Raw genomic sequence first — 9,572 nt, 5'->3', positions numbered from 1 at the left:
GATTATTCTCACATGCACACAGTGGGACGTAGGTAAGTCTCCATGTATCAAAGATCTGTTTAATATTTTGGGGTCATCTTGTTCAAGTGCTATCCCCAAAATAATATCATCATAATATACCATTTTCATAGTGTAACCAAATTTAATGCATGCACCTCTGTGATGTGCCTCGATAAGAATAATGTCATTAATCTATTGTAATTTTTGTATGAATTGTTACTTTTTATATTCCTTCTACTCTACCCTCTAACATGCAAAAAATCATTAACAAATTCTCAAACCACAAAGATATTTATGGTTTTCTTTGAAGGTGCCACTATGCGACACTTTCTAACAGTAAATTTTCCCAACCATTTTTGAATTTTCCCAACCGTTTTTCTATGAAAATAAGACAGGCTTTAACAAATCTGTCAAGGCTTAAATGTCTTGAATGGTATATACAGTGCGTCCCAGAAAAAAACGAAACCGAGAAGTATCGATGTTCTATCATAACTTAATCACAACTATAATTAATAAATGATACATATTTGGAAAGCTTAGAGGCTCCTCTTTCATGTGATGCTACTCAGATAATGCATATTTCACGCATGAGTGATTAAATGCAATTTGAAGGAAGGAAACCAAAAAGACATTTGGCGGGCGGTATCTGAATTTCGAAGAAAAAAAAATCACATTTCTAGAAAGTTGAGTTTCTGCCCTTTCATATGACACCTCAATCAGGAAAAATGAGGGAGGAATGACAAAGTTCTGTTTGTTTAAAGTAGTGCTTGCATTTCCATAATTGTATTAAACGAATTCGTTTTCACTGGCTGCCTGCCGTATCAATAAACGAAATTAACAAAAGACTTAACTCCGTTTCGTTGACAATCAGCCGTAGACGAGAGTCTTCATGCATGGCTGATTGTCAACGAAACGGAGTTAAGTCTTTTGTCAAATCTGCTTTTTGCTACGGCAGGCACCCAGTGAAAACGAATTCGTTTGTTAAAATTATGAAAGTGTAAGGGCTACTTTAAAGGTATTACAAAGTTTTGGGAATATTTCATCAGGATTGGATCATGAAATTTAAAATTTGCATTACTATTGTGAAACATAGTGTTAGAACACCCAACTCTAAAAAAATTGGGCTCTAAAAAGCTTTTGATTTGGAGTAATTAAAATTTTAAAAAATAAAAAAATTTACCGGTACTCCCGGTAAATTTGGTATAGCTCCCTCTCAGTTCGAAAATTTACATGTCATCTGAACAGCATAACACATATATAGCACTATTGTCAAAGTGTAGTAATTAACATGTTTTGACACCAAATCATATTACCAGACTTAAACAATATATATAATCATAAAGATAATTATTTTAAAGTCGAGTTGCCTTAGTGTAAGATTTTTATACTGTCTCCCAAATTTGAAGAAAAAAAACACTTGTCTGTACACTGTAATCGCTATATAAATTTTTATAATCGATCGGACCGCCGCCATCTTATTGTACTTACGTACGTTAGTCTATGTATTTCCTGTGCGGGCCGGAATATTCTGTGTTGTTCTCTTCAACTCATTTTTCCATTTCCCTCTCTTAATCGTTTCTGTGTTTTCAACTTTGAAATGCATTTGTTATGGCTCGACTTTGATAATATTGTTGTTCGTCAGCTCTGTGAACGAACGCACACATTGCCTGTATTTTGGTCAAGTCAGTCAAGTGGTCGTGGTGACATGATCTGGCATCCCTGTGCATGTATTAGGCCTACGTATAGTACATGTTACGTGTGTACGTGTATTAGTCTATGTGCCGGATTGGCCCGAAGAATTTCCTAGCACATTTTTTTTTAGGGATGATCTCAAAATACTCCCCAAAGTCGTTGTACAGGGACAGTTTGGGTAATCATTTATAGAGAGAACGTAACATTATTTATTTTGCATTTCTTTATTAAAAATAAGGAAGATACGTTTAATCTTACAAACGAAGATTAATCAATAATAAGGTTGACTTGACGTTTTCCCGAACAGTCGATCATGTGTATACTGCACATTCTTATTTTTAGATCATCCCTTAGTTTACGAGTACGTTTTGTTTATCCTGCTAAATGACCTCTGGTAGAGGTCAGTAATTGCTACACGTGTTTGGGCTATGGTTTGGGCTAATCTCTCTCTTTCCGTATAATTGAATTATATCCTTCGCCCCCCAACCAGGTCCATGTTATAATAACCAAGGAGTTACTACATGTAGTAACTCCTTGTTATAACACTCTCCCTTGAAATTCTCTCTCTCACTCTCTCTGTCGCTTCTATATCACTCTCATCTCCCCCTCTCTCTTTTGTATCTCTCTTTTGTATCCCTCTCTATCCCTTCTCTCCTTTCTCTCTCTCTCTCTCTTCTCTCTCTCGCTATCTTTATTTCTCCCATTTTCTTTCCCTCTCTCTTTATTTCTCTACCCCATACCATTCTCTTTTGATGTATATTGTATATATCTGTCTGAGTGTCTCTCTCTCTCCCTCTCATCGCATCACCTCGTTCATCCCCTTCTGTATCATATTTCTATATCCATATCACTTGTTAGTCTCTCTCTCTGTCGGTCTGTGTCCGTCTGTCTGATGACTGTCTCTCTCTCACTTACTATCACCATAGTAGGTCAATGATATCAACCCTTCATCTTTCTTTCGCCCCAACTTTCTCTCTCTCTCTCTAGAAGTTCTCATTCGCGTGATATAGGACCATATTATTTTTGTTTAGGGTTATAGATGAGGATGATATAGATATATGACAAAGATAATAATAATCACAATAACGAGAGAAGTTCTCATTCACGTGATAGGACAGTAATTTTTGGTTGGAGTTTATGACAACAATAATAATAATCACAAAGACGATATAAGAGTTCTCATTTGCGTGATAGGACCATATTTCTTTTGACGGGGTTATGTAAATGAGGCTGATGTAAATATATGACAAGAATAATAATAATCACAAAGACGATAGAAGTCCTCATTCGCGTGATAGGACCATATTTCTTTTGTCGGGGTTATGTAAATGAGGGTGATATAAATATATGACAAAGATAATAATTATCACAAATGCGAGAGAACTTCTTATTCACGTGATAGGACAGTAGTTTTTGGTTGGATTTTATGACAAGGATAATACTAATCATAAAGACGATAGAAGTTCTCATTCGCGTGATAGGACAGTATAGTTTTTGGTTGGAGTTTATGACAAGGATAATAATAATCACAAAGACGATAGAAGTTCTCATTCGATCGATAGGATCATATTTCTTTTGTCGGGGTTATGTAAATGAGGGTGATATAAATATATTACAAATATAATAATTATCACAAATGCGAGAGAACTTATTATTCACGTGATAGGACAGTAGTTTTTGGTTGGATTTTATGACAAAGATAATACTTATCATAAAGACGATAGAAGTTCTCATTCATGTGATAGGACCATATTTCTTTTGTCGGGGTTATGTAAATGAGGGTGATATAAATATTTGACAAGAATAATAATAATCACAAAGAAGATAGAAGTTCTCATTCACGTGATAGGACTGTAGTTTTTGGTTGGATTTTATGACAAGGATAATACTAATCATAAAGACGATAGAAGTTCTAATTCGCGTGATAGGACAGTATAGTTTTTGGTTGGAGTTTATGACAAGGATAGTAATAATCACAAAGACGATAGAAGTTCTCATTCGATCGATAGGACCATATTTCTTTTGTCGGGGTTATGTAAATGAGGGTGATATAAATCTATGACAAAGATAATAATTATCACGAATGCGAGGGAACTTATTATTCACGTGATAGGACAGTATAGTTTTTGGTTGGAGTTTATGACAAGGATAATAATAATCACAAAGACGATATAGTTCTCATTCGCGTGATAGGACCATATTTCTTTTGTCGGGGTTATGTAAATGAGGGTGATATAAAAATATTACAAAGATAATAATTATCACGAATGCGAGAGAACTTATCATTCACGTGATAGGACACTAGTTTTTGGTTGGAGTTTATGACAAGGATACTAATAATCACAAAGACGATAGAAGTTCTCATTCGATCGATAGGACCATATTTCTTTTGTCGGGGTTCTGTAAATGAGGGTGATATAAATATATTACAAGAATAATAATAATCACAAAGACGATAGAAGTTCTCATTCACGTGATAGGACAGTAGTTTTTGGTTGGATTTTATGACAAGGATAATAATAATCATAAAGACGATAGAAGTTCTCATTCGCGTGATATGACCATATTTTTTTGTCGGGGTTATGTAAATGAGGGTGATATAAATATATATGACAAAGATAATAATTATCACAAAAACGATAGAAGTTCTCATTCATGTGATAGGACCATATTTCTTTTGTCGGGGTTATGTAAATGAGGGTGATATGACAAGAATAATAATAATCACAAAGAAGATAGAAGTTCTCATTCACGTGATAGGACTGTAGTTTTTGGTTGGATTTTATGACAAGGATAATACTAATCATAAAGACGATAGAAGTTCTCATTCGCGTTATAGGACCATATTTTTTTTGTCGGGGTTATGTAAATGAGGGTGAAATAGTTATATGACAAAGATAATAATTATCACAAAAACGATAGAAGTTCTCATTCGCGTAATAGGACCATAATTGGTTGTGGTTCATGTAAATGAATATGATAATACAGTACGTTTGGCAAGGATAATAATAATCGTAAAAACGATAGAAGTTCTCATTCACGCGATAGGACCATTGTTGGGGTGTATGTAAATGAGGATCATATATGACAAAGATAATAATAATCACAAAGACGATAGAAGTTTTCATTCACGTGATTGGACCATAGTTTTTTGATGGGGTTATAATGTAGATGAGGATGAAAGAAAACAAGTCAAACATGCAGTGCAGAGGAGCACAGGCGAAGAGAGGGAGATCGAGAGGGTGCGAGAGGAAGGGAAAGAGGGAACAAGAGAGAGAGAGAGAGTGACAGAGAGAGCCTGGGTCTATATTTCGGAGAGAGAGAGAGAGGGTCCATGTGGTGAAAATGATTTTTTTTCGAAACTTCCAAGGGTATATGATGAACATTACATCGAACTTCTGTAGGAAAGAGAGAGGGGGTGGGGGGGGGGGCAGAGAGAGAGAGAGAGAGAGAGCGGTATCTGGATAGACATATTTATTGTATTTCTTTCATGTTTATCTGAACGATTATGTGGTCATTCATTTTCAAATTGCTTTCTTTCTGATATTCTTTTCTGAATGCATTTCACGGACATAACAATTGGAAAAAATGATAAGACTTCATGTATCCCGTAGGCCTACTTGAAATTGTCTGTTATAAATGTATATCAAAAAGACTGATCAGTCGAAGCTGAGACTAGATTGAGACGGTTGCGGAGGAGGGTTTACGGGTACGTCAAACCATAGGTTTATGGTCAAACTCACTCTGCAAGGAGATTATAACTCCCTTGATTTGTGCGATACAATCCTGAACGGTACTTGCTCTCACACAAACGCACACACATGCTGGTACCATGGAGCTATAAAAAAGAACATGGACCGAAGCCATTCGAATACAGTCGCTTCCCCGCCGTGGAGCGGGGTCAGCGCGGTGTCAAAATTGCTGTTTGTCTTCTGTCCATGTGGCTTGCGCCGGGCGGGGCGAACGTAACACAATGTTTCAATATCGATTATACCATGAACCATTTACAACAGTAGATGGCGCTAGTATACAACATCATGAGCCGGTTTAAATACAGGCAGCTTGGAACTAATAATTGATTTATTAATTACTGTTTAATTCACTAAAAAAAAAAAAAGTATTTCAGCGGTGGAGATTGGTTAAAGATATTCCTATTGCATCTTGTTATAACATCAAAGAGTTTCAGATGAATTAAATATTTTTACCAAAACTTTGTAATACCTTTAAACAAACAGAACTGTGTTATTCCTGGCTCATTTTTCTTGATTGAGGTATCATATGAAAGAACAGAAAATGAACCTTCTAGAAACATGAATTTTTCTTTTAAATTCAGATACCGCCCGCCAAATTACTTTTTTGTTTCCTTCCTTTAAATTGCTTTTAATCACTCATGCGTGAAATATGCATCACGTGAGTAGCATCAACTGAAAGAGGAGACTCTAAGCTTTCCAAATATGTATCATTCATTATTCACAGCTAACAAAAATAACAAACAACCAAATTTGCGTTTATGTCGTGGCTTTATTAACATTTTGAGATGGACGCTTATTTTGCACATTTTGATTTTCTGGGTGTCATAACAAAATAACACAGATATATTGAATCATAAAAAATGCTTACAAATGCAATGCTAGGCCCCCCGCCTATGAAATCGAGTGATGCCTAGTCTAAACTTATATACATTAAGTCATTATGCCTAAAGTTATGCTAGGCCCCCCGCCTATGAAATCGAGTGATGCCTAGGCTAAGCTTATATACATTAAGTCATTATATCAGCCCCCCGCCTATAAAATCGAGTGATGCCTAAAGTTATAGAATATAGATGTATATATATACCAGCCTCTCCGCCTGTAAGATCGGATGATGCCTAAGATTAAAGCGTGACACCCTGAGTTTGAAAATGTGTAGGTACAACTAGGTCCCCCCGCATTCAAATCGAATGGGGGCCGGAAAACTAAGAATTGACATGCGAACAAATTCGACTGAATATACATTGGCAACCCCCTCGCATGTAAAAATTGAGTGGGGTCGAAAATTATCGGATGACAATTATTGATCAATAAACTTATCAGTACCATGTGATTAGTGATTTACCCATACAAAACCGGGTAGGGGCGAAACCCAATGGGAAAAATTCCCCTACGGCCCACTTTCTTTGTGCACGACGCAAGTTGATGTGCGACCAGGCCAAATGCCCCCGGCTCTGCATTAACTTCATAAATCACTGACCAATTTATTACATAAACCCTATCCGTACCTTTCATACCTGAAACCCTAAATCCTTTCCGTACTAATACGTATACTTTGGCTACTTCGAACCACCAAGCAATACTTAATTTATGCCACTAATATACTAAAAATAATTTTATTGGTGGAGATAATGGGGAGGTGGTGGGAATGTTTTAGACTCCGTAAATTTGTATTCTTGTCCATTCAAAATGAAAGCCATAACTAGAATGAAAGCCCCTTCGTGCTATTTTCAATTTGCTGGCGGTATTTTCCGCGCTTGCTTGATAAGCGTACATACGCTTGTACATTTCCTTCCAATGTAATACTTTGTATTACATTTCCTAGCGCGTGAATTTCCCTCAAAATGTAAACAACCTCTTGACCTACATTTTGTCAGCCTGTCAATAAACCATTTTAAATCGTTGTCTACTCTTTAAATTTTATTAATTATAGTTGTGATTAAGTTATGATAAAACATCGATACTTCTCGGTTTCGTTTTTTCTGGGACGCACCTGCAGACCAAATTCACTGATTTGTGAAGATTTAAATTCACCTAAAATGTAATTAAATTGTTATAATATAATTGGGAGAATTAAGGACTTTATCAGATCAGTTATCCTAATTTTTATCATTAATAATGGTCTGTTTTCACTCAAACTTTCAGATTATCTTTATTTGTACATCTAGCATTGAAATCACTACCTTAGCACCATTAACTCTCATCTGAACAATGTTACCAAGTCCCTTTAATGAACCATCGTTTTTAAATAGATGGAATACAAACTGCATACATTAGTTGTTGCCACGTAGAAAGAAACATTGTGGCATATGCCCTACCCAGCAACACGACATAATAGCTTTTTGCATTATGAGTATTGAAATAAAATCATTCAAAACAGCTAGTGAATGAGATATTTTTATTGAGGCACTTCACAACGACGTATGCATTAAAATTTGGTTGAAATTAGAAAATGGTTTATTATGATAAGCTCGTTTATTATACCAAGGTTGTTTATAATAAGTCGTCTGTATTTACAATCTTACATTTTCGCCTTGATCTTACCTTTTGCCTTTTGCACTGCCATCGAATCCCCTTAATAATGAATTATTCATGTATTGTATTGTATTGTATTTATTAAACTTCATTGATGTACATCAATATTCTGTTTATAAACAAATAAATCAATTTACAATGTAATGAAACAAATCAACATTCTGTTTGTAACCATATATATCGTACAAATTGATTTACAATGCAGTGTTTATAGCAAAACAGAAGGAAAATAATATCCAGCAGAAACACTCTTTTTTTTCTTTTAGTAATAACATGACATAATGCATAGAGTAATATAATGTACCATAATACATCCGAAGATTTAGATATATAAAACATAATACAGCACTTTTCTAAATAAATTATAACTCATGCCATACAAAATAGGTAAATGAGGTACATGGAATGCCTAAAATAAATGACGTAATAGTACTTATACATAACTGCGACCTACTGCAGATTTAAACCAAAAGCATAAGATTGTACATTTCTACTACTACCCCTCACTGCTACTTTTTTTTTAGTGAACGAAGAAAAAATATCTATTACATCTTTAGTGTCTAATTTCATTATAAATATGAATTTTTCTTGACTTTCCAAATTATTAAAATTTTCTTCCAGATTATTATTTTTTTTCTATAAAATCTACTCGTAAATCTTTATACTTGTCACATTTCATAATAATATGGAATTCATCTCCTACAAGATTCATATTACCGTCTTCACAGAATCGTAAATTCGGGAGCGTTTGTTCTGGTCTTTTATATCTTCCCGTTTATACGGGTAAGTTGTGTGCGCTCAGACGTAGTTTGGTGATATTTTTTCTTAAATTTATATTTGGTATGGGAGATAAATACTTTTCTTGCTTGTCTGAAGGTTCTGAGTTTATTTCATTTACGCGTATCCCTATCATCAAAATTAATCCAGTTTTAATTGTTCATCAAATCTTCTTTCCAAACAAAGTTTACATAGCTCGACACAATCTTTTTGATAAATTTGTATATTTTCAGGGTCCAATACAGTCTCATTTCTAATATTATAAATATTTAGTGAACTAAAGATATCCCGAATTGACATTAATCAAGTTTGTAAGTTTTTGTTTTCTTCAAAAGATTTATAGACCAGGCCATTTTCATCCAAACTTCGTATTCGTATCCAATATTTGAGCATGTTTATTGCAATTTGAATAAGTTGAGGATGCCTTCCAATTTCAGCTGAGAGTGTTAATTGCTGCATTTGCGGTTTACCCCTAAGATATTTTTACAACACTGAATGTGTACTTTCTCAAAATCGTTTTTATAACAAAGTCCTGTTTTCCCTGTTTCTATTTGAAGAATTTTCCTTATGTCTATTGCACTAGCACCCTAATGCGTTGTCATCAGCCCGCAGTTGCAATTAGCGGGATATTTGGTAGAGAAAATATCCAGAGAAATCTTGGTCTTGTTTTCAAAATATTCAGCTATTTGGGAAGTAGCAGGCTAGTTTGCGCCCGTCCGTGCTAGTTTGTGATGAGCGTCTGGTAAATTCGGGATAAGGCCCCCCCCCCCCCCCCCCATTTTTTTTATTTTTTTAAATTAATATTTTTCCATAAAAAAA

Source organism: Strongylocentrotus purpuratus, unplaced genomic scaffold (genome assembly GCF_000002235.5).
Source record: "Strongylocentrotus purpuratus isolate Spur 01 unplaced genomic scaffold, Spur_5.0 spur5_contig_861, whole genome shotgun sequence".
Lineage (NCBI taxonomy): Eukaryota > Metazoa > Echinodermata > Echinoidea > Camarodonta > Strongylocentrotidae > Strongylocentrotus > Strongylocentrotus purpuratus.
Note: the sequence above shows the minus strand (reverse complement) of the source record.